The sequence below is a fragment of the Centrocercus urophasianus genome, unplaced genomic scaffold (assembly GCF_019232065.1).
Source record: "Centrocercus urophasianus isolate 14NV4802_14NV808 unplaced genomic scaffold, USGS_Curo_1.0 seq_10, whole genome shotgun sequence".
Taxonomy (NCBI): domain Eukaryota; kingdom Metazoa; phylum Chordata; class Aves; order Galliformes; family Phasianidae; genus Centrocercus; species Centrocercus urophasianus.
In genome coordinates, this window is record NW_024884142.1 from 71,108,518 (window position 1) to 71,133,593 (window position 25,076).

The 25,076-nt window shown below is 37.2% G+C and overlaps 1 long non-coding RNA gene across 3 annotated transcripts in view; it reads right to left on the bottom strand.

Moving 5' to 3' along the window:
* Positions 1 to 2,183: 2,183 nt before the first annotated feature.
* LOC122163316 overlaps positions 2,184 to 25,076 on the bottom strand; it is a 44,053-nt gene continuing 21,160 nt past the window's right edge. For 2 of the 3 annotated variants that reach the window (XR_006169885.1, XR_006169880.1), the window contains one exon: positions 21,436 to 23,660. This is a non-coding gene — a long non-coding RNA (uncharacterized LOC122163316). Of the gene's footprint in view, positions 2,705 to 5,824; positions 5,957 to 9,780; positions 9,892 to 21,435; positions 23,661 to 25,076 lie in introns of those variants that run through there. The other variant, XR_006169882.1, reaches the window with a different exon arrangement.

The following is a 25,076-nucleotide window of genomic DNA, read 5'->3' on the forward strand; positions in this document are numbered from 1 at the left end:
TAAACATTAAGCATGTATCAAAGCCATCTGGAAATCCTGTGAGCTGCACTCAGAAAAAGTGGGTTTCATATATATTCAGCACAGGAGTTTGCTCTCTTTCTGAGTTTTATGTTAGCAATCCTCACACAGGTTCCAGGTCAAGAATGTGCTTGATAAAAAGATTCAGTCAGTCAGGTACCCAGTTCTTAGATTCAGGACATTTTGGAAACCTCCTGAAACACCCCTGTCATTGGTGGCATTTAAATCCCAGTTAGCATGTTACTTAGCTGTTCCCAGGGGTTTATGGGCTGTTGACAGGAGGAATGAACTGGTTTCATTTCTGGCTTAGGCCAGTTCTGATGACACTGTAGGACAATCTGAATCACAGCAAGAATTTACTTAGTGTATTATCTGTGAAGAATACAATTTCCAGACAGGGACATTGAGACCAAAGGAAAATGAATTGTCAACATAGAAAAGGGAAATTCTTGTGGGAAAATATGACTTATCCTTGAAAGAAGCAAGTACTGCCAGTACTGCTTGGATTAAGCACTGCTGATCCTTATGGTTCATTTTTGGCGCTGAAAAAAATGAGTATTCTCCCTCTTCATTTTCATGAATTTGTCATGCATATATGTGTAATACCCAGCTTGAAGGAGTCCTAGAACTAGCCGCCTCCATACTGATCTTATTCCTTAACCCCTTCTTACATAAATCAGGCAACAGGCAATAAAATGACACCTCCTTTCCTAAATCTTATTTCTACTCCTAGTGGCTAAACTCTTCATCCTAACTTGAGTTGGGCAACCAGCCAGTAGAAAATTCATTCACCATCACTGGGCAAATAACCTCTTTCCCCCACTTTAACTTCTTAATTTCTTCTTAATAAGTACATCAAGCAAACATCTAAGCACATAGAATATCAAGACTATAGCTATAGCCATGAAGAAATCAGCTTAAGATATCTGCTGCACAAATGTCTTGCTACTTAGCTTTTATGATTTAGACTCATACCCTCATTTAGGAAATATAACAAAGATAGTTAATAAGATCATCTTGATAGACTCTTTCAGCCCAATCAATAATCATCAATCAATACAGCTAAGGGCTTACTATTTCACTAAACTAAATCATTCTGCCTTAAACCTAGCATAAGAGATAGAAGCTATAATGACAAAAAATCTGTTAACATATCTTGAGGGCTGGAAGGGTTCATGCTTCTCCTGGGAGAATGGGATTTTACAGACATTAAAAAAAATGTTTTCCACATTTTTTGTTTCAGTTTCTTTATGCTGAAATAAATCTACCAGTATTTACGTTTTATCTGAGTAATTCTGGATGTATTTGGGTTTTTCTGTCTATGAACCCCTGGATAATTCAGTTGCTGCCTCCAAACACTTTTCTGCCACAATCCAAAGAATGTAGCCTATTTTGTGCTACAGAAACATGTTGCAATAAGAAAAAATGAATTATAGTTGAGCACAGTTCAGACCATAGACCCTCACAGGCACTAATATTTTGTTGATGTCATAATATTAAAATGCAAGGAAAATATCCTTTTATTTCTTAAATGGTAAAGATTACAGCTTGAATACATAAAGCTCCACTTGCAAGACCCAAAATTAGGAGCACAGTTATTTCATTACAGATCACATATGTACACACACAGTGAGAACATTGCTTATCTAACAGGCTTTTATGAATGCAACCTTTCATCACGGTTAACTGTACTGTACCATCACCAAAAGCTGGGGAGCAGAAGGAAGACATTAGCAGTCAGAGCTGCTTCTGCAATTTGTCATGCATGTCAATGCAGTGAGAGACATGCTTGAGCTGGCAGTGACAGCACAGTTGAATAGATAGCACAAGACATGCCCTTCACTTTGCTGACACGCACTCAGCATACGTCAGAGTACTGCTTGGCAGAAGTAATTTCCATCCTTCAGCATTCCCAGACTGGGGATGCTTCTTGTCCCACACCAGTGCCACTCTCTGGGATCCAGCTCCTGATGAGCACAGTATCAACTGCAGCTCTGGGCTTTGCTGTGTTGGAGCTCCAGTCTGAGATGAAACATTTTCAGTTCATAGGATTAATAAGCATTACAAATTAGGTTCAGATCAATTATTAACTGAAGATTATTATGAAATATTAAACTATTATACATAATATATTTGTCAGATTAAAAATCAGCATTTGTGTAGTATTCTTGTCTGATAACGTATTTGGATATTTAACTCATTTAAAAGGAGTGTAAAAAATAAAGATAATTGGCTGTGAAGTGTGCATATAAAAATAAAAACTGGATTTGCTAGCAGCTTCTGCAGGAGGGAGTTTTCTTACGTTTTGAGCACAGCTTCCCTCTGGTCTATGGTGAGTCCTTGGCACTCAGGATGCGTTGTCCCAGGCCTGGGTACTGCTTTCATCATCACTGTATTTGATGACATTAGTTTTATTGTGCACATTCATGGAGAAGAAGGATTTTTATTTAAGGTGTAGTCCAGCCATTTTGGTAGAAATCCTGGTAGCTGCAGAATGTTTTTGCAGTAACTAAGTTGCTGGTTGTCTAAAAGCCTGTCAGGGCAGAAGATGTAAGCAGGAGAGTCCTTTGTTCTCTTGGCTTTTTTCTACAGCTATGCTGTGATATTTTGCATTGCATCTCATGAGTCAGTGGAGCCTCTTTTTCTTGGGGCTTGATACAGTGAGGATGTGATGCTGCTACAGAGCCTACAGAGTTAGAGATGGTTAGAAAAAAGAGGAATCACTGACAGGGCAGCTCTCAAATCAGAAAACCCTGGTTCCATGGACATGAGACATTCTGGAGAGGTTTGTTGGTCATTTTGAGTTTTATAGGGGCAACTTGTCCAAAATACAAGGTGCCTGGTAGCCCTTGTGTCCCCATGCTTACTGATTTCCCAGTGGGGAGACAGCATCAGTCTTACCTCATGGGCACCTGCTGCCCATGTTGGTGTGTCCGGTCCGCAAAGCTGGGGTACATTTATCCCTGCTCTAGATGTAGTAGCTTGTGTAATTTGTTTTGTACTTCCTTTTTTTTTTTTTTTTCCTCTAGCTGTTAACATGTGCAAGTATTCTGATGCTTCAAAAGGTCAGATTGCATTTGACACTGTTGTCCTTTGAGAAAGGAAACTTGAGGCGTTTATCTTTTTTTCTTTTTGTGATTTATTTTTATCTTTTCTAGGAGGAATGTCACCTTGAATTCTGAGATTTTATTGGTTGAAAAAAGAAACTTAAGTGATTTGAAGAACTCTATATCAAGCTAGATATTAAATAATATTCTGTTTATATATTTATAATTATAAGGTCATAGATTTTTGGGTTATAGTTGAGTATGACTCAACTTGTTTTGGAAAAAAAAAAGACTTTCCTGGAGGTTGGAAAATTTCCTCTGAAGCCTTTTCTCTCTTGAGTAAATATGTGCAGTTATAATTAGACAGTTTTGTTAAACATGCATTATGTAACCAAAAGCCTGGAACAGCTCCAATGCCATTTCTCTCTATTGTGTAAATATGTAATTAGGGAAGATTTTTTCCAGTGCTGCTGCTGATTACATTTTCCTCAGTCATGCAAGAATGGGATTTTTCTGCTCTCAGATGTACTGCAATCTGAGCTCTACAGCAAGCCCTGATGCAGCACATTACTCTCACATTCCCAATGGTGAATTCCTTGAGCCCTATTAATTTGTTTGGGTCTCACCTTGTTTTAAATGGGGCAGAACCCATGTGAAATCTGACATATCAGTCTAAGTGAACAGTAGGAGCTAACAATGGCATTGAGCATAGTGATGACAGTAATGTTTTCATCGTGTGGGACCAGTCAGAGGAGCATAACTTGGAGGACCAGATCCTTCAGTGTCCCATGTGTATCAGAGCATGTCCCTGGCGCACAGCTGTGCAGAGCCACTGCCATTATTACCTCTGCTGAGAAGATTCAGGTTTAATAGGTGCTGTGGCTGCACTTTACTTGTGCTTGAGGAAGGCAGTGGAGATCTTCTAGCTCCTGCCCTTAGCAGCCTTTATTTGTGGACTAAGATGTGAGTCCTGAATTCTGGCAGCTCTGGTTGCTCACAAGGGGAGCTAGTTGTGAACTTTGAGGGTATAGGAGCAAAACTCACCTTCAGGACCTACATCTGGCCCATTTGAGTAGAGATACCTTGTACCTTTAGACAGCACATGCTTCTGAGAAAGTCTTTTATTAGGCATTGTGCATAAAAATACAGATACTTTTGTGTAAGCTTTGTGACACTGCTGACAGCATGTCCTAGAGTAGGAAAATACAGCAAAGATGACCAATATGGTATGTCAGCACAGGACAGACACCAGCTTGATTCAGTACTAGTATGAATTAGTTGTGATTTTGCAAAGAGTTTCTAATGATGAATTTTCATGTTTAGTTGTACTTTTGAAGAAGAGTGAGTAATTTTGAGGATTCACAGTGCTTAAACATCTTTTTTATTATTCCTGGCTTGGATTGTGTTTCCCCAAGATGTTGTTCCTGTTAACGATCACTTTGAAATACTTTCATGATTCAGGAGGCAGCTGAAGTTTTTTAAAAATGTAATTAACATTTTAGTGAACTTCTGAAATAATTCATGCAGAGATGAGCCATGAGGAGCTCAGTGGACTGGAATCTGTTGTGATCACCACTGATACAGAGCAGCATCATGCTCCTGCTGATAATTCCAAATCAGTGCTCTCAGACTGCTTGCCACCTTTGTTTCTGTTGTCCCATAAATAAACTACACCAGTGTATTCTTATCATGTGTATCAGTATTGAAATCATCTCACCTCCTCAAATGGAAGACATTAAAAAGCATTATATGTGTGTTTTGAACAAATGGAGCTGTTGCTCCTGATAACTGCAGAGCACTAAGGCTTATCTCAGCAATAAAATTGATCTTTAAAAACAGAATGATTGAACTTGTAGAGATAATGTGTTACTTCAGAGTTAAAGCAAAATTGTTTATTTAAAATAAAACCACCCATTTCTAATCTATTGTGATTTTTTGAGCATATGAAAGTAATAGGTGCTAGTAGGATAAATGCTTATGCAAATTAAGAATTAAAGCCAATGACGAAGTTCATCAAAAGACTCTGTGAAGTGATCCCATGATGAGAAATGTGCCTGGAAATTGTCTCAGATATGAAAGGACGTATGTCCTGTCCACTTTTAATAATGATACAGTGTGGCAATGTGTTCTACTGGATCAGCAGTTTAATATGTTTTTAAACATAAATTATAGATAAGTAGACTGTATATCTATTACTTTAGTTGTTACAGTAGTGAACTGAAACAGTAGTGAGCTGGAGATACTAAAATTTTCCTGGAACACAAAATTACTTCAAATACTCAGTGCTAGAGAGGACTGAAATTTAATCACATTAAAAAGGAAGAGACAAAAAAATTTCCAGTTCTGATTCAGTGTTGATGTATATCCATTGTCATATACAACAGTAGAGAAATTTGAGTTATTCACGCATTTCATTGCCTCCCAGTTTAACTGTATGAATTGTGGTTGTTGTTGTGGAGATCTCAGTGGTACCCTTGCTCGTTGCAGAAGCAATCCAGCAGCAGATGGAAAGTTAAGTGCGGGACAGAAAATGAGAAGGAGGTGTACCATTATACAAGTCTATTTGTCTCTGAAGCAATCTTATTTCCATCTCTTTCTCTTTAGCATGTGATAAACAAACTGTCCAGCAGCAGATTTTGCAGCAGCAGATTTTGGTAATCACTGCTTTCCAAATTTCAAGCATGATTATTTACCTGGAGATTCGGAAAACCACAATTGAATGATTTTATTTTTTTTTTTTTTAATTCTCCAACTCTTACGTTCTGGGTTTGCTTTTTGGGTGTGCTTGTAGGTGTACATGTAAGTCAAGGAAGAATCAAAGCCAGGACTGAAGCATCACAAGCTTTGAGGACTGCCCGAGTTTGTTGATCTGCACTGTAGCAGCTTGATGCCTAAGCAAGAGCAGATAAATGGTGTTAAAACTAAGAAAAGCAAAGCTAGAGGGAGAGAATAAAACGAAGTGATTAACTTGGTCTGAGAGGATTTTGGAGATCAGGGACACAGCACACTCCCACATCTGTACCAGCCCTTTTGGACTGAAACACTGGGAGGATCCTTGTCCATTCCATCATTCCTATTCTGCTTCCTTCATAATCGATATGTTCCTAGTGCTCCTAGTGCCAGAGAAAATGTGAAACTATTTGACTGAAAAAGCTGTCCTCTGTTAACTGTCTTGAGAGCTTGAGGCAGTTCTGTTACTTGAACTGAGCAATTCACCTTAAAATAACAGCATGACGTTTCCCTAGAGAAATGAAATCCAAAACCTGATCTGTCATAACTAATAAAAGCAGAACTTCGTCAGTCAAACAGTCAGCAAAGACCTCAGGGAAAAAGGAATTAATGGGTTTTATTAATGTGTTGCTGTTGTCTGAACATGTGTACTATACTGCTGTTGAACTAAGAATGAAATAATGCCACAGCATTCTTGCAATGACGCTTTTTGTTGTTTTTAGTTATCAACTACTGCAATCTTCAAAAGAAAAAAGTCATTAATTGCACTGGAAATAAATTTCCTCATTTGGAAAGGCTCAAACAATGTACATTATGCGAACATTCCCTTAACCCTTATTCATAATTAACATCTCAATGTATTTCTCATTCGAGAAACTGGAGATGATTCAATTATTTTGGATTTGTTGCTATACATATTAGTTCACAGGTAAGACATTAAAAAAAAAAAAAAAAAAGCTATTTTATTTAAAGTAGTAAGTAGAGTTTAGCATAGAAATTGTTTACACACTGGTATCTCTGCATCTGAATCATTTACAAATGCTTCAGGGTGCTGAAAACCACCAGACTTGCATATCTTATATGACCAAAATTCAAAAGTTGTTTTCTAATCCTGTGCTGTGACGTTATTTTTCTGTACTATTCAGGGTTTACTTACTAATAAAAAAAATACATTTTGTCACAAGATGAAATGAGTTCATAGATGTACCCGATTACTAAAAATTACTAAATGGAATTCACAACATTCTATGTTACAGACAAATTAGCACATCTCAGAGAATACATTTTTTGTGTTCAATATCCTTCAGACTTCCTCTTTTTTCTCTTTTTTTTTTTTTTTTTTCCCCCAGGCTTAAGAAGAGTTCTGTGACAAAGATGTAGTTCAGCACTTTTCCAGTTACAAAGGAAACATGAGCAGTACACACATATGAGACACTTCAGTCTTGTGAGAAGCAGTTCTTGCAGGGTTTCCTGGACAGGACCAAAAACCACTGGAAATATTCAGATAATTAACTGGAAATCATGAAAGCAGACTGTCTGGCAGGTTCTGTTTTGAATAAACTTTGGATTGAAAGTAAACTTTTCAGGTAAGTATGTGAACAGGCTTATTATCTCTATCCATACTTCACTGTTAGACAAGTCTATAAACAGTTTCATTCAATACTAGGATGCAAAAAGTCATGTCCTGGTCCTAATAGATACAGATTTGTTCAGGCAAACTGTTGCACTGGAATTAATTTTCAGGACAGCCATTCAGTCTGTGTATGAAACAGCGAAGTAGAGAAAATAAGTTCTACGTGTGGTTAGTGAATCACCTATGCAGGAGGTGATATGCTCTTCTGACAACCTCATTTGTGGGCGCTGTTGCATTCCTCCAGGACACTGAAACTGAGTCACTGTGAGGAGGTAAAATTCCCAGAAGTTGGCATGCAGTGTTGGATCTCACAAGAGATAAAAAATAGTCTTGACTTTTGCCATTAGGTGAACGTGGTACAAGAAACGTATTTGTCAACTGGTCTTTCTTTCCGTGCCATAATAAATTCTGTACACACCCCATCATGTGGTCAATCACCCACAGAAACCTTAAAGGGGCAGATTGGTCACCTTTAACAAATCATAAATTAACTGAGATACCACTCAAACAAACTGGGGAAGGAGACAGAGGCACAGATCTTATTTCTTTTGTGAAGGAGTGATCTCGAAGTAAAATGCTGTTGATTAGAATTATGGAAAGCCTATCACATCAGAATACACTCAAAAATGATTAGAACTGCTACCAAAAATGCAAAGTCCAGGTAAAACTACATTTGTAATTAAATGTAGGCAGTGAGAGAAAAGCCAGAAAGTTCATATTCTTTGTGAGATCTTCATAAAGATTATCTGAAAGTTGATGAGTGTACAGAAATATCACTTCAGAGGCTGTGGCAAAGACAAATAAAAGAACAGTGTGTTTTTAACTGGAATAAAATATTTAGGATAGAAGCAGAATATATCTTTCTCTGTAACAGGAAAAATTGTGTAGCATGAGTAAAGCATAATTACGTATTCACAAGGAAATGTTTTTACCACAGGTGGGAAGATATCTCTTCAGATTCTTGTAATGCACACCTAATATCAGATATTCATTAACTACATTACTTGATCAGTTTAAATATATGCTTGTGTTTAGTTCTAACAATTATTTAAAATACATTTAATAATGTCAAGGTATATGCACAAATCAGTTTATACTAAACAGATGGAAAACATATGAAAAGATTCTAGGAAGTGTTCTTTTTAAGACTTTGCAGACAGTTTGAGGCTCCTTTTCCCACACTGAGTGTCAGATGGTTTTCTGCTCTCTTATTTTAATAGATCTTTTTTGTGTTGAAAAACCTAGCACAACCTAGATTTGAACAGGGGCATGTGTTTGGGCTGTAGCATGCTCCCATTTGTTTTGCTGTCTTTTTTTATCATTCTGGGATGAAATATCTGCTCTTTCATTGCACAAACTTATCCTCAACACAAGACAGCATCTCCTATCTTCTCCGCCTCCTCCATGTAGGACCAATGTAATATAGTTCAGTTTCATCTGTAATCTTCAGAGACAGTTTAATTTAAAGAAAAATTAGGCAACTATCAACAAAATATTTGCAGGCAATAATAAAATTACTCCAGAAATCTTTCGGAAGACCATAACAGCCTAATTGTCAGTTACAATTTCACTGGGAAAAATCCTGTATCTCCTACAGAGAATAACGTGTTGTGTTTTTCAGGACTACTATGTCAATTCAGAAACCTGGGCATTCCAAAGAAAGGCATGTATAATGCTTGCTAATATACTTTTCATATTGATTTTGGTTTAAATGATAAGAACTTTCTGAAGACACTGTCTAAGAATAAGTGAAAATTCAAGATCCCTCACCATGGTCTTACCCACCTTCAGTGCAGTGGGCCATAAGGCTGAGGAGATGCAGGGAGCGAGGAAGCAACAGAGAGGAGCAAGGTGTCAGTGAGACTGCTAGGACAAGTGGAGTTATTCATTGTTGTAAGAAGTAGTGAACAGCAAATGATTTTCATACAGTCTGTAAAGAGGGTAGGTGTGTGTGTATGTGTGTTTTGTTACTGTGATACTTTTTGTAATTCAAAGGAGAAAGTGTGAGACATGGGAACAGTCTTCTAAGGACTTTATGACCTCCGTCTATTACCATGTCAGCATAGAATTCATACCATCTTTATGGCACTTGTGACTTTTATATTGTACTATAATTCTGTACCCACTTTCAGGTATTCTATTCACGGCGGTGAATTTTATTCCCAAGTGCTAGGAAGAAATAACACTGTGCTCTCAGATTGCCCAACTACTTCAGTGTAATACTGGTAGACAAATTATTATGATCTTTTCCATGCAACATTCCTTATGCCTTGTGCTTAAGCTGCGTGCATTTTTTTCCCATAATGCAGAATCCTAGGAAATAGCATGTGCTTTGAGGGGAAAAAGAAATACCATCAAGTGCCTTGAAGTCCAGACCAGTGCAGACTGGTGGTCCTGCTAACTGCCACTTCCAGAACTGCTTTTTGGATCAGTTCTCCATGGAATGAGCCATCCTCAGGCCTGCTGAAAGGTAAAAATAGATTTTAGATGTTTGGTGTTTGCTTTGTAGAAAGAATGAATGTATTTTGTTGTTGTTTGGTACCACCTGTTAAACAAACTTCTCTGCATCCTTTATAACTCCACAGACTAATGCCATGAGGAATATGGCTTAATACATTTCAGGAATAAAGCCTGATACAACAACACAGCTCCATTTAGATTATACTTTATGCATCTGAAGAATTATTTTAAAAGCTTTTTGAACCTCTTATGAGAATCAACTTGATTTCCTCATGACTTTACTCAGAACTGCAATCAAAATCTCTTAAGAACGGGGAGCATTCTAATTGGCATACTTAATTCTTAGTTGTGACTCTGAGGTGGTAATACATTTTAAGAATAATGTTTCAAACAAGGAATATTTTTTTTTCCCCTCAAGAACTGTTATGGTGGTTACTTATTTCTTCAAAATCACTCTGTTGCCCCGGAATGTATCTATTTCTAATACTCAGCAGATCTGTAACCCTTGTTGCTCTTTGTGTTCTTCAAAGTTTCAGTGAGCCAAGCACGCAGTCAGGTTTCAGAAAAGCATTTGGGCTCTTGTTTCCCACTCCTGTTGAGTTATGAGATGCTGTGAGGTGTTAAAATCTAGTGGAAGTCACACTGAAATGTTCACACAGGAAATTTAAAGTTTTAGATATACTACCTTAGGGTAAAAAACTTCAAACCCTAAAACACTCCTTGTAGATCCTCTAGGGAGTTGAAATCTACTGTCTAAGGATGTTTGTTTGCTTTTATTATCTTTCACAAATCACTAAGCAGTACAGAAACTTGTCCAGAGGCCCATAAATGAATGGTTGAAAATACCTCACTAGAGTAAAATAGAAATGTTGTGACCTCAGTTTTGCTGTTAGATTGGGTGTTATTTTTGATGCAAGTAATTCTGAACAGTATGAGTGAAGGGAAGACATACTTCTGTGGAATGCAAGCACAAATGAGGAAATGTGTATGGTAAGTTCTAAGAAAGAATGAGCTTGGTTCACACAGAAATGAAGTTTTTACATACGTTATCATGGATGAACAAAGGAAGGAAGATGGAGATTTGATGAATTATGAACTTCTATACATGTAACAGCTCATTGTAGTATCTAAGAAGTTTGAGGTGCTTGTTGGAAGAAGTCAACAAGTGACAAAGAATGCAAGACACACATTAAAGCTTGTAATACAATAGTAGTTTACCATGGAATAAACATCATAAATCATAATATCAGAAGGACCATTTCTCAAACAGGCAGATTCTTTCTTACATTCCAACTTTTCTAAAAACTTAGAATAATCTTTTCAATGTTCTGCACATGTTATTATGATTTTTTGCCACATATCCAGTTTAATTTGTCCATATGCTATGAATCTTCTTAAATAACAGACTCATTTTATTTTCTTCTTCCTCCATTAGATTAAGCTTATCACCCCTTTTCTAACCACAGTTGACTTGTGATCCAGACAAGCCTCCCAAACACTGAAAAATATGCAGAATCCTTCTCTACTTCTTATAAAAGTGGTATTTCATTAATTCACAGGATTTTTCTCAATGTTAATGAGAACTTGGCTTTCATCAATTCTGTTTCAGTGAAAGCAACATTTTGTTCAAAGAGGAGTGGCCCCCAAAAAGGGGAAGAAATGAATTTAAAGCTTTAATTTATGAAGAAAATGTATAAAATAGAACATTAGTTGTATTTGGGTATCTTTTCAGAATTTTAATAAGAAAAGTCAAAAGCTTATGAAAGAGAAGTCATATAATATACAGTGATCCTTCAGGAGTATAACCTCATCTCCCACTTTGCAAGTAACTTTAATAGGAGTTCAGCAAAACAAGGATAATGAAATAGATGTATCAGCTAGTCTTTTAAAAGCCATTTTCCTGGATTATACATGTTTTTCCAGTATTTTCAATTATCATAACATGTTAAATATATTAGTCCCTACTTGAGGACTACATAATAGATTTACAGGCATTTATCTTCCTTGTCTTTAGCATAAAATGTATTTGCCATATTAAACAAGAAGGATATACCATACCATGGATATACTATACCATGGATGTCCTGGTTAGTTATAGTAAGAAAGCTTTACTAAACGAGTTACTCTTGGAAACATGTCCAGAATTATCAATAACAACTGAAAAAATAAAAACAGAGTTGTCTTGCAATGACTTACAAGAAGATACTATCAGTCTTTATAGAACAAAACTAAATGTAGACAAACATACATAGCACATTAAGGGTTTGTCCATCATTTTCTTCCTGCTGTTTAGTAGAAAGATAGATAGAAAGAAAAAATATGTCTAGAAAAAATATGTTTCACTTTTCATATCACTTATGTTTGTAAACTTCTTACAGTTTTCTAATTTCTCAAATACTGTTGTTTATCTGATCATTAAAAGAAAAAAAAAGAAGAAGGATTTCAGGCTTTTTATATTAATATGAAAAACAAATAACTGGTGTATGAGTAAATAGTAATTATTTTTTAATATGGTTGAGCAGAGCTGGTAGCAATTCAGTGCAATTGTGTGAAACAGAAGGGATTTTTTTTTTTTTTTTTTTTTTTTAATGAGTCATTATATGATATTTTAATTCTCTTTCACAAAATCTCTGTTTTTCTTTTCCTTATTTCTTGAGTGAGCAAAAATTAAGCAATTTCTATGAAGCTCCCATGTAGTAGCAATCTCTGGAGTCAAAAGGTCATTACAATTGTTCTTTCAACGGCTCAGTGTGGTATAAGAAATGCTCTTATAGCCAGCTGGAAACACAGCTGATAAATGAATGTGTAAAACAAGGGTATGAAAAATGTTTGGCATCTTCCATGACTTGTCTTGAAGAACCAAACATCTTTTGCTATAGATTTATGAGATTTATTTGTTTTACATATTTTACTTCACATTGCTTTGAGAAACACTAACAGGGTTCAGGACTCTGGAACAAAGATAAAGCCTGGATATGACATTGGAAAGCTTCTCATTGTTTTGGATTGTGATTTGATGACCTCTGAGAGAAATTTAAGAGAAAGTTCATTAGTAACTAAAAACTTTCTTGCCATGAAGTGTTAAGAAGAAATATCTTCAAGAAAGGGATAAATGTGGCACAGAAAGTCATCATTTAGTGGTCATGGTGCTAATGTGTTGATGATTGGACAAGATGATCTTAGTGGTTTTTTCCAATCTTAATTATTATATGATTCTGTGATTCAATGATTAAATGATTCTGTTAGTCTTTGAATCCATCTCTCCATTGAAAAAATGTTAGTGTTGCAGAAAGAAAATATAAACATTTTGACTTTGGGCATTCAGTTTTGAAAGAAAAGATAAAATATTTCACTGAACGCTTCATTTTCTTAAAATAATAATAATAATAATAATAATAATCAGCCTGTTATTCAGCTGTATGGAGGGACAAATCTCAGTTGAGGGCTTTGGAATGCTGTTGTGCAGAAAAGTGGTGTTCCACTTTCCATAGTGTATGAAAAGCATATTTATGTTTTCTTTTTAGACAAGAGTAAAATTTCTGAGCATCTGTATGAACTCATATGAGTTCTCAGGAGCTGACTGATTTATGTGATCTATTGCTCTGGATAGTATATGACAGACTTCTTGCATACTGGTGGTAGCATTTAATTATATTTAAGAGACTGGAGAATGTTTTCAAGTCTGTGGATGTCATGGCATTGAATGGTTTATGTAGGAAATAAATCCCATGAGATCCAGAGACACAGACACTTGAAAACTCAGAAACTTGAAATAAACTATAAATTTAAATGTATTTAAATAAGTTATTGTGTTGAATACGCAGAAGAAAAGCTGGTTTTCATAGAGTGATATATGCACCAATGTCACAAACATTAAATATTAGAAGGAAAAACTGTGAATGTAGGAATTTCTAAAGTGCTTGGCATTGACCCAGGTCTGCAGGCATTGAAGTTATTGGAAAATTCTTCCATTGTATTCTCTAGATAGGCCAATACTGAAGGCGTTTAAATATCTCCTCTCTAGTTGGTTTGATAGAGGCAAGATTTATGCATCATAATGCATAAATGAAAAAATGGCACACTTTGAGTAAAAACCTGAGTCTGAAGAAAGAGCCCTTCCAATTTTCCCATTTAACTCTTCTGGTAACAACTGGAGAATTGCAAGAATTTAAACAATTAACAGACTGAACTCACTTAAAATTTAATAAAAATCAAAAACCTTTTTTTTTTTCAAATATGAAAATAGTCTATTACAGTTTTGCTATTAATTTCTTCATCATTTCACATAGTCTTATAAAAGCCTTGGTCTGGGTGCTTAACAGAAATACAGAAATACAGTTGTGAACATAATATGATAGTATTCAATAGTTCTGTAGATCCAAGAGCTGTGAGAAACATCTGTAAGGTTTAGATTATCCTTTCTTAGCTTTTCCTTTACATACAAACTAGTAAGTAAGTTATAAGTTTTGTAAGGGACCATGTGGACTGAGTTGATATGTGAAATGTATCAAAATCTTCAGGATTTGTTTGGATACTTGTTATATCTTATCTCAAGGGCCTGTATATTTTTCCATTGCATTAGGAAGCATTAGTCAAACTCTGTAAATGCTTTATTATACTGAATATTGCTATATTGAAAATAATATTTCTAACATATAAAGAATTACATTTGAATGTTAAAAATTGTTTAATTGAGCTTATCTAAGAGGTTTTTTCCTCTTCAGCTTAGAGAATAAGTTAGTTGGTATTTGAGATTTTTAAATGAAAGCATTTTCAGGGCCCTGAAAATATGGCTTAAACTCTATTTAGTAAAATACAAAGTTTAAAAGATAACTGGAAGAACAAATAGAAAATAAAATTTTTCTGAAATGTATGAGATTGCCAGTTCTTGTAAAATGTTCATACTAATTGGCTGTACTAATTCAACTGGACAGCTCCCCCAATTTCATTTTTAATAGCAAATAAATAGATTATTAAGAATTTTCCAAACAAAAACTATGCACAAAAGAAAGAAGCAGAAAACTAGTAACAAAGCCTGAGCAGTGATCAGCATCAACAATTCAATTTTTCTTAATGCTTACTACCAAAACAAAACAAACAAACAAAAAAGATCTCACAGGAACATCAAGTTTCATGAGATGAAATAGGTTTGTGATGTGGCTGGGATAATACTCTCCTATCCCTTATTTGACAAGATGATCTGACCTCATTTGTCCCGGAGATCTGGCCTTTCCAGAGGCTATCTCAGCACAGTGCTGAGCAGGGCTTTGGGAAGGAGGACCATCACCACCCGTAATGGCAATAGGAAAGACTGTTCCCACCACAGAGAGAGGCACAGGTTCTGTGGTTCCCATGTCCCAGTGGTCAGCAGAGGGAGGTGAAGGTAGAACCAAGTAAAGTGAGACACTGTGCTGCAGAAGAGGTACAGATCTTGGTGCTCAGATGCCATCAGTGCATTTTCTCTTTTCTGGGATGCCATTTCGGCTGCATCTGATCATCAGTAATGAAGTCTAGGAATGAAATTGCTTTTGATCTCTACCGATGTGAACATTACTAACACAGCATTTAAAGATAAGGCAAGGTAATTTTAGAGATGTCTCTTGCAGATACCCAGAATTGCAAAGATCATTAATCTTTCTTCACTTTCCAGTTCTTCCTGAAGGGACTCTCCATTTTCTCATGAAGTGATCAAAAAAGTCCCTGAGGAAGTTTGTCAGAAAGAGCTATTTCAGAACCTCATGTTTTTCTCAGAACAATTCTAGCCCAAGGATGGCAGCTGGCACAGTGGGAGCAGGATTCCAGCTAGATTATGTCAGCTCATGTCATGTTGTAGGTCCTGCTCGGGCATCTTAAAGCATGCACAGCTCTGCCTGCTTTACGATCAGTCATAAGTAAGGTCCTCTGTGCTTCAAGTACCCCTCTCTTAATTTCCTCCCTTCTTTATGAAATTAGTATTGCTTGACTTACTGCCTAGAAATTTTAGAATATGGATAGGAGATTAAATTGCCTGAAATTATAACTGCAAACATGACATAAAATGTCATTATTTTAAGGTATGGCCCTTCTAGTTTTACTCAGTAAATTTCTGCCAGTGAAATGGTATCTAAACAGAAAAGTTCAGTTCTGTGTCTTCCTTATGTTTCCTCCCATAGAATCTCAGAAAAACCTTGAAATACAACTGGATTTGTTTCAGCCGAAGTTACCAGTTACTTATGCTTGTTTCCTAGAGCTTTCCCGACCTTTGGCTTGCACTGCCAGCACAGAAGGACCAGGGCTGCAGCCAGTCAGGGTGAGGAGAGAAGGTGTGAGCAGAGGAAGGGGAAACCAAGTAGGAAATGTCCTACCCATCTCTGCTTTTACAGAGATGAATCTGTAGCCAGGGTACCTCCACCAAGGGTAAGTCAGAAAGCAGTAACAACTCTGTCAGAAACTTCTGAGATAGAAAAGATTCTGCTTCTCAAATAAGCTATTTTGGGTATAGCTCTACTTTCTCTTCCTTCCTTTCATTTTGTCTTTGTTTTGTCCCTTACATCTCCCTCTCCAATCCATTCCTCAAAATATGTTTGAAGAGCTGTATTGTTCTTTATTCAATTCTAAATGCACTACTAACATCTTGGTAAAATACTCAAATCTTCCTGAACAAGCTTTTGTACCCACCCCAAGATCCTTTCCTTGCCATCCACATTGGCTGTTGAGAAATTTCCTCTTATTATGCACTGAGTAGATGTAAATCTATTTAGCATAATAGCAGTAGATTTTCCTGCTGTGTATTACAATACTGGAAACCTTTTAAATATCACAAAGCCGGACCATTTTATAATCATCTCTTCTGTTCTCCTTAGTACCTCAAAATAATTTCTGAGTTGAGCCAGCTAATATCCTCCTGCTTAAGTGTTTCTAAATCCACTTCAATTGTGTGTGCACGGAGGGAGGGTTTCCTCCACACTTTCGTCTTCCATCCCTGTCATTTAATGTTCCAGTCCAATGATTTTTCCATTTCTGTTTCCAGTGAGCTCATTTTAAAGTTCCAAATGGCTCTTTACATTTATATCCTCTGTTCATTTCTTTCATTTCCATTTCTTTTCTTTCTTTTTTTCATGTCATTATTCATATTAGGATGTGCCACTATCTTTCATGTAATATGTTACATCCCTTTTTTTTTTTTCCCTCTATGTAACTGAAAACTTTTAAATACACATTTTGACTTCTACAATCAATTTGCTATCTTTTTTCTTTTTCCAGAAAAGAATCTTTTTTGTCCTTTTACTTATAAAAAATCAAGAATTCCCAAACACAAAATTGCTCACAGGGTAGCAATCTCGACTTAATCTTGTAAAGTTTTAAGAAAAACGTATTCTGTTCTAAAAAAAAAAACCAACCAGATACACTCAGTCCATCTTTTCTTAAATGTCATCTTCCAGCCTGATCTTGTTATAAAAATTCATTTTTGAATGATTTTTTTCAATGTTTATTCTGTATCTTGAATGAATACAGATCAGTTCTTCTAATAAATTAATACTGAGAGATTCTTTTCCAGCCCAAATGGAATAGAATGTGACAGCCTTCCTAGGAGAACAGGGGAAAATGTGTACTACATTACAATGGCTTTGCAAAGTCTGCTTTTCAATGAGATGTCCTGAAAGTACAACAAATATTCTAGACTCGAAGGATCCATAGCAAGAACTGCTCTAAGAATGGATTCTAGCAATTAAGATTCAAACTCAGAAAAAAAATGTTAACCAAATGCTGAAGTTTGTGAGCCAAGCACACAAAACAGTGTTGGGAGATTTCAAAATTAGAGAACCTCAAAGGAGGAGGACAGATAGGAGGATAATGGATTCCCCACCGGTGATAATAAATCGTACATAAGTGTTCCATCTGTGTGAAAAGACTAATGATTATAGATATTTCACAACCCAAAGGCCAAAGAAAATGTTGCCTCAGATTCTACTTTATTGTATATTTATTTCTATGCCTGTTTGGAAATTATCATCTATTTCTCCTCTTCTTGGTTCAGAAATTAGCTATACTCTGAAAGAATTGAGATAACTTATTTCCAAAAATGTTCCAGTTCAGAAAATTGGGCCAGGGTTGTAGTTCTCTTCTGGGAGAATTGAAGTGCTGCAAATTGGAAGAAAATGCCAGATACTGTTGTTAATGCAGGTTCACAGCTTCTGAAGCCTTGTTTGTATTCAAGTACTTCCCTTCTATGATATGGTAATATGATCAGGTTTTAAAACAGGTAACATAGCAGTTGCAGGAGTTACTTGTTATGAATACTTTATCCTGTGTATTTAACTTGTTTGTTTGTGAACTGAGCATGAAGCATATAAAGGTAGTTGCTATTCAGAACTATTCACTAAATAATGACTAAATCACTGAATAAAAATCTTCAGTCTGTGAGCATTGCACTGCAGCTTGTCTGTTTGCAATAGGTGATTGGTCACTTGAAACATAAATCCTTGTTAAGCTTCACCATTTGACAGAAACATTTCTGTAGCAGAGCAAGTGATAAACAGTTGAAATTTTGCATCACAGATTACCCTTCTAAAATTAGTGGTTGTTCACAGTGTTGGCAGCAGTACTCTCATGTCCTTTGAACGGTAATAGCATCTTAAGGAGACTTTTCCTGGATTTTGCCAAAAAGAGGTTCAGTCCTTGGCACAGAGCTATGGTAAAGGCGAATTCTGATCTTTAGGCCTCTCCTGCCTCCTGGAGACAGTGTTATTTCCAAGATAAGGTGCTAAAGAAAGTTGGAATTAATAATTTCTTCACCACTACACTGCCCTAAGACTATTTTCTCCTTCTGGAACCCTTATCTTCAGCAATCCTACTGACTCACTGCTCCACATGGCTGGTGGGAAGAGATTATGATGCTTTTGTGCTCCCTGCATGTCACTGCTCCTCCTTCCAGTCCACTGATTGGCAACTAGGGGGACTCAAAGTCTACACAGCATTGCCTCTTAAGCTTGGAGAGAAGCTGGGCAGGAATGCTTGTCCTGCTTGCAAGGGCTGAGGGTTATTAGCCAGTGGAAGAGCTCTGTAGAGTTATACTTCACTGAAAGTGTGCAGCAGAGCATACGCACCACATGGAAAAAAGTTTTTATAGTCTGAAAATCAATTCTCAAAAATATGCAGTTCTATAGCAAATATTTATGTGAGTTAGTTGTTCATTTTGAGTATAGTACGTGTTTCTCTTTTTCTTATGTCAGTCACTCACTGAAATTTCCCTTGAGAAAGAAATGCAATTTTTTGGCCAGCTTGACTTCGTATAAATATATCTCACTATGCAATGAGCTTTATTTTATTTTATTTTATTTTATTTTTTTTTGTGCCTGGTATAAGGGGGGCTGATCTAATGCAGCAATGTTTTACAGTTGAGAATCACCTCATATTCACAGCCTCAGCCACAAGAGACAAGGGCAGCTGTCTCACACAAGGCTGGGAGCTGCTGGTCCACCAGGCAGTGGTTCACTGAGGCACCAGCAGGACGGCTGCTGTCTGAGGTTGCTGTACCTGGCCACATGCTACGTTATGTATTAGAGCGTCTAGCAGATGGCAGTTTCTGTTTATGTAGAAAATAATGATCAACTATATTCTGGTACAGTTTTGTCATCATGCTGTATATGTACTTGTACTGAGGGGGAAAGTGATGCTGAAAAGTGGTCCCACAGATCACATCCAGTACTCAGGCGTGAGGCCTGCTGAAGTGGATGATTTGGTAAGTTAAGTATTCTTCCATCAGTAACTGACCAGATGTTAGTGAAAAAGTTTGAGTAACTCCTCAATATTTTCTACTGGCTGAGCCATCAGGCTGACACAGCCCATGTACTTTAGGATGTAATTTTGTGCCAGAATATCCATATTAAGATGTGATTTTAGAACAAAAGCGTATACACAGAAAAGATCACTGAGCACAAATTTCCCATCTCCGTTTTTTTTCTTCTTTTTTTGCTTTTTTTTTTTTTTTTTTTTTTAAATTTGGAAGTCATCAGAGTTGTATTTTTCCCTATTAACACATTCCTTCACCAACTATAATTGCAACCATTAAATTAGATTGCCTCCTCTTAATCTTCCACTGCTTCAATTCTATTATGCAGGGAAATAATGTAAAGTGTCAGAATTAGACGACGCAAGTGCCAATCTTGAGACTAGAGAAAAATATTGTTTTAATAAAAAGCAATTTAATCATAGTGAACTTTAAAGCAATGCATAGATGGCATTTTCTTAGATCACCAGAACATGCATAAAATAAATGGAAATCTTTTCATTAACAAGAAGAAATAAACATCATATCAAAGCTGATGGCATTCTCACATGCATCATTTGTATAGCTCAACAGACAGCTTAGAATTAAAGGGAGCCTGAGGCAAAGAGTTGGAGAAGCAAATAGGAGCACTTGAAGTCTTAATTTATATCTCAATATAAAGTTTATAAGGCTAGATAAAAAAGTGTGTAGTGGAAACATTAAGTCCCAGCAGTTGAACCAGCCTGATTAATATCTCTTTGAACAGAACTTACATTAAGACAGTTCAGAGGAGACACAGCTGGGTTTAAAAGGCAAAGCCTGGCACAGCTGCCAGCCTTGACATGAAATGATGGTGGAAGACTTTCTTTAGAGCTATCTTATGTTAAAATATGATATTAATCTTGCAGTGAGTTTTAAAGATCTCATGGTCTGAGTGAATGTGTTAGCGTTTGAAGCACTGAAACATTTACAGATCTTCCTATGATTTTTTGAAGACTATCAAAGATTAATTAGATCTATGGCACCTTTAGGAAAATGCTGCTTTTTTAAAGGCTAAAATAAATTATGAACTGTCCCTAGTTTTTTTTTAGTGTATAGATAAAACTAGTGACCTCTGGACTGAGTAATTGATTTCCAGTGCTTCATCCCACTATCAATCAAATATTTTTTGATATTTCACATAGTAGGAAAAAAAAAGGCTTATTTCCATCATGAGTAGAATTATGTTAATTTTGCTCTGAAGTGTAAAACACGTATGATTAGAGAAATGACAGAATCATAGAATCCTTAGAGTTGGAAGGGACCTCTGAAGGCCATCAAGTCCAACTTCCCTGGGGACAGCTAGATCAGTTAGCTGAGGGCCTGATCCAGTCTCTCCTTGAAAGTCTCCAGGGACTGGGCATGAACCATATCACCGGGCAGCCTGTTCCAGTGCCTCACCACCCTCACTGTAAAAAACTTTTTCCTTATATCTAACCTAAATCTACCCTCTTGGAGCTTGAAACCCCTTGTTCTGTCACCACAGACTCTGCTAAAGACTGTCCTGTTCTTTCCTATATCTCCTCTTTAGATACTGAAAGTCTGCTATTAGGTCACCTTGGAGCCTTCTCTTCTCCAGGCTGAACAGCCCCAGCTCTCTCAAGTTGTAGGAGAAGTGTTCCATTCCATGGATAACTTTTTTGGCTCTCCTCTGGACACTTTCCAGCAAGTCTATGTCTCCCCTGTACTGAGGACTCCACATCTGGATGCAGAGTGAGGCCTCATGAGCACTGAGCAGAGGGGCAGCATCATCTCCCTCAACCTGCTGCCCATGCTTCTATTGATCCAGCCCAGGATACAGTTGACTTTCTGGGCTGCCAGGGCACACTGCTGGCTCATGTCTGGCTTACCATCCACCAGCACACCCAAGTCTTTTTCTGGCAGGGCTGTGCTCAATCCTTTCATCCCCCAGTTTGTATTGGTAATGAGGGTTGCCTCAATTCAGATGTAAGATCTTGCATTTCGATTTGTTGAACTTCATGAAGTTCATCTAATCCCACTGGTCAGCCTGTCTAGGTCCCTCTGGATGGCATACTGTTCCTCTGGTGTGTTCACTGCACCCCACAGCTTGGTGTCATCAGCAAACTCACTGAAAGTGCACTCAACCCCACTGTCAATGTCATTGATGAAGATATTAAAGAGTATTGGTCCCAGCACTGACCCATGGGGGTCACCACTTGTCACTGATCTCCATCCACACACTGAGCCATTTACAACCACTCTACTGTTTGTTTATTGTGTGATTTCTAAGATGGGTTGGGAAAATTTTCATTGGTGGATCTTAAGAGCTGGTTGTTCACTCAGCAAACAAGCAAATAAACAAGCAAAAAGGAAAGCAAAAGAATTAAGAGCAAGCTATTTATGTCAGTTCCCAGCTCAAACATTTTTATTTGAAGGTTTCTCCATCAGTTTTTTCACAGTATGATTTTTTTTTCTATAGGTTACCACAAAGCTGTTCTTGGAATTCATTTAGGCTTCCTTTTTAAGCTACTATTATTACAATAGTTACTTTCTCTGCAACAGCAAAGGTTCCCTTGACTTTTTTTCAGATTTGTTGAAACTATTTCAACCCCTGCAATCCTCCTGTCCTTAGTGCAGCAACCTGGCTGTCCTGCAGCTGTGGCCTGTAGGGACTGTTTGATGTCTTCTTCCAGGACAGCTTCTTCAGTTGCCAAAGAAGTTGAGAGATGTTTAAATGTAAACTATGTTTTTATGACCTTGCTTTTGTGTGTATGTAATCGCAGTTAATGTCCTCAGAATTTTGTGCAGTTTAGGGCAGATGTGGACCTAAACTCAGTGATCCTGACTGTGGGAGAGGTGTAGAGCACCTTCTACTCAGATGTAGACATGTTTCAAAGCTGCAGACCCCGAAGTCTGGGACAGGGACAGCTGGGACACCAGTCTCAACCTGCCTCTGGTGTTTCTGGCAACCACTGGCTAACCAGGGCTGCAACCATCCCCTTTGCCCTTTCATGCATGTTGATGTGAGCTGCTATGAGGACGATGGGGAGGTTCATACACAAGCCTCTGATTTGCAGTCTGATGCTTTTGGTGTAGACAAATTTGGATGGTTGTGTACAAAGCTTAGGTCATGTAAAACATTACTGACAGCATGTGAAAAGAATAGTCACTGTGTTGCCAGCCAGGGCAGGAATGATCTTAACAGCTAATGATGAAATGTAGCTTCTCTATGGACTGCTCTCTGTTGCAGTATGTATTATTATTTCCATCAAAGTGGCATGCTATTTTATTACCAATGTCTTGTATTACTACCATAAACTGTTAAATGTATAAGCACATCAAATGTTTCATGCATTATTTTAATGTTAACCAAACAATCACTTTCTAACATGACTCTCACAAAAGAGATGAATGTAGACATGCATCACTTATGTGGGAAGGTAGTTCTTGAAATGATTTGGTTCTTTGGCTCTTGGTGTCAAAAGAGAAAGTAATTCCAGTATTATGGGATTTCATAGTCTGAACGAGGTCACTGCTGTTTAGTTATGCATCTTATTTTATCTTCTTTCCTCTAGAAAGTGGCCACTCAAATAAGCTATCCAAAGTTCCATGTCTTCAAATGTAATAGGACAGAAAACAGGAAAGTGGGAAAGACGTCAAAGAGGAAACAAGAGAAAGAGGCAAGAAAAGAGATGCAGAAAAGCAAATAGGGATGTGCTTATGTAGAAGAAAGGATATGAAGATATAGAAGAAAACTTCACAGAAAATGCTGAAAGGAAGTGAAATTAGAATAATTAAAGTCATTTGGAAACAGAGAAAGTTTTAAAGAGTCAATGATTTGGAACAGTCACTGGAAATAGACATACAAGAGCTGCCTGATGTTATGCAGGAATCTGTGTTGAAGGAATCCAGCCTGTTTGTGGCATTTAGCACCCAACAGCCCTGTAGATCAGCTGAGGCAGCAGAATCCTTTCTTCTTCAAGGCACATCCTTGGCCTTCAATCCTTCCTTCCTATGCTGACATCTGAAAAAAGCAAAGGTGCTCTCTGAAATACAGGAACAAGTCAGTCCATACTCTGCTTGTAAATAGCATTTGTCAGAGAGGGAAAGGTCTGTTGTCACTGGTGGGGTGAGATGTCACCAAGGTGCAAGGATACCACAACACGCATGGTGCAGCCCACAGGCAGCTTAATATTTTACTCATTTTTCATTGTGATTCTGGCAGCGGCAATATCTGTACAGCACATAAGTTTTCAACTGATGAGAAAAGGCTTGTCATTTTTGTTAAAGATATTCACATTTCTGTGTCACAGAATCATAGAATCATGAAATCACAGAATATCCTAAGTTGGAAGGGAGCCACAAGGATCACGGAATCCATAGTGGAAATACTAAGCTAGGGCTTGAAGCAGTAATCGAGCACCTGGTGAGAAGGCAGGGCCAACTCAAGGGATCTCAGGTGCATGCAATGCATCTGAGTGATGGAAGGGGTGGATCCTGGCTCCACCCCTTCCCAGACCTCATTTAAGGGTTGGCAGTGGAAGGGGAGGATATTTTTCTGGAGATCTTTGCATGCCTGAGGTCTTCTGAAGGTAAGCAGCTTATTTTCTTTATTTCTGTACCTACTGCTGTTGGTTTGAGTGAATCTTCCCTCACTGTGGCATGGGATCTTGCTGTTTTGCTGTCCTTGTTGTGCTTACCATTGCGTTACAGATTCCAACTTCTGGCTCTGCACAGGATGACCCAAAATTAAAATCTGATGTACAAAAGCATTGTGCAAATGCTTCTTGATCTCCAGCAACTTGGAGCTGTTATTGTTGCTGTGGGAAATCTGTTTAGGGGCTTTAGCATCCTCTGATGAAGAATCTTCTCCTAACGCCTTGCTTGAACCATCCATGGGCCTCTCTACCCTCACGGGAGTTAAATGCTCCCCCCAGTTTAAAGCTGTCCATGAACTTGTTTATTAGATCTTCTAGTTTTGTGTTCAGTTAATTAAGATAAATTTTAAAGTGGACTAATCAGGGGCCAGTGTCTTTTTCCCTGTAACATCTATTTCTAAGCTTTCTACTTTCAAATTTGACCACAAAGTGTTATCGCTTAATCCCCCAAAAATATGGGATTAATTTATGTATCTGTAGGAATGTGGAGTCTAAATTATAATAATGTGGTAGTTTTAATTGCAAAAGTTATTATATGTTTGCAATGCAACTACAGAGCAGTTTAGTGATAATTAAAGTTATTTGTGGAACACAGAGTGAGATGTTAGATGAAATTGCTATATTGTCCTATTTACCCATAATTATTTGTCTAAAAATATAAGGGTGGAATTTCATGTTTTGTGCTCTCGGAGAGATGCTTTATGAGAAGGAGATAGTTGTTTAGGTTTGAATAAGTATTCAGTGTTTAAATTATTTTCTCCGCTCATCCCCAAAACTTTGCA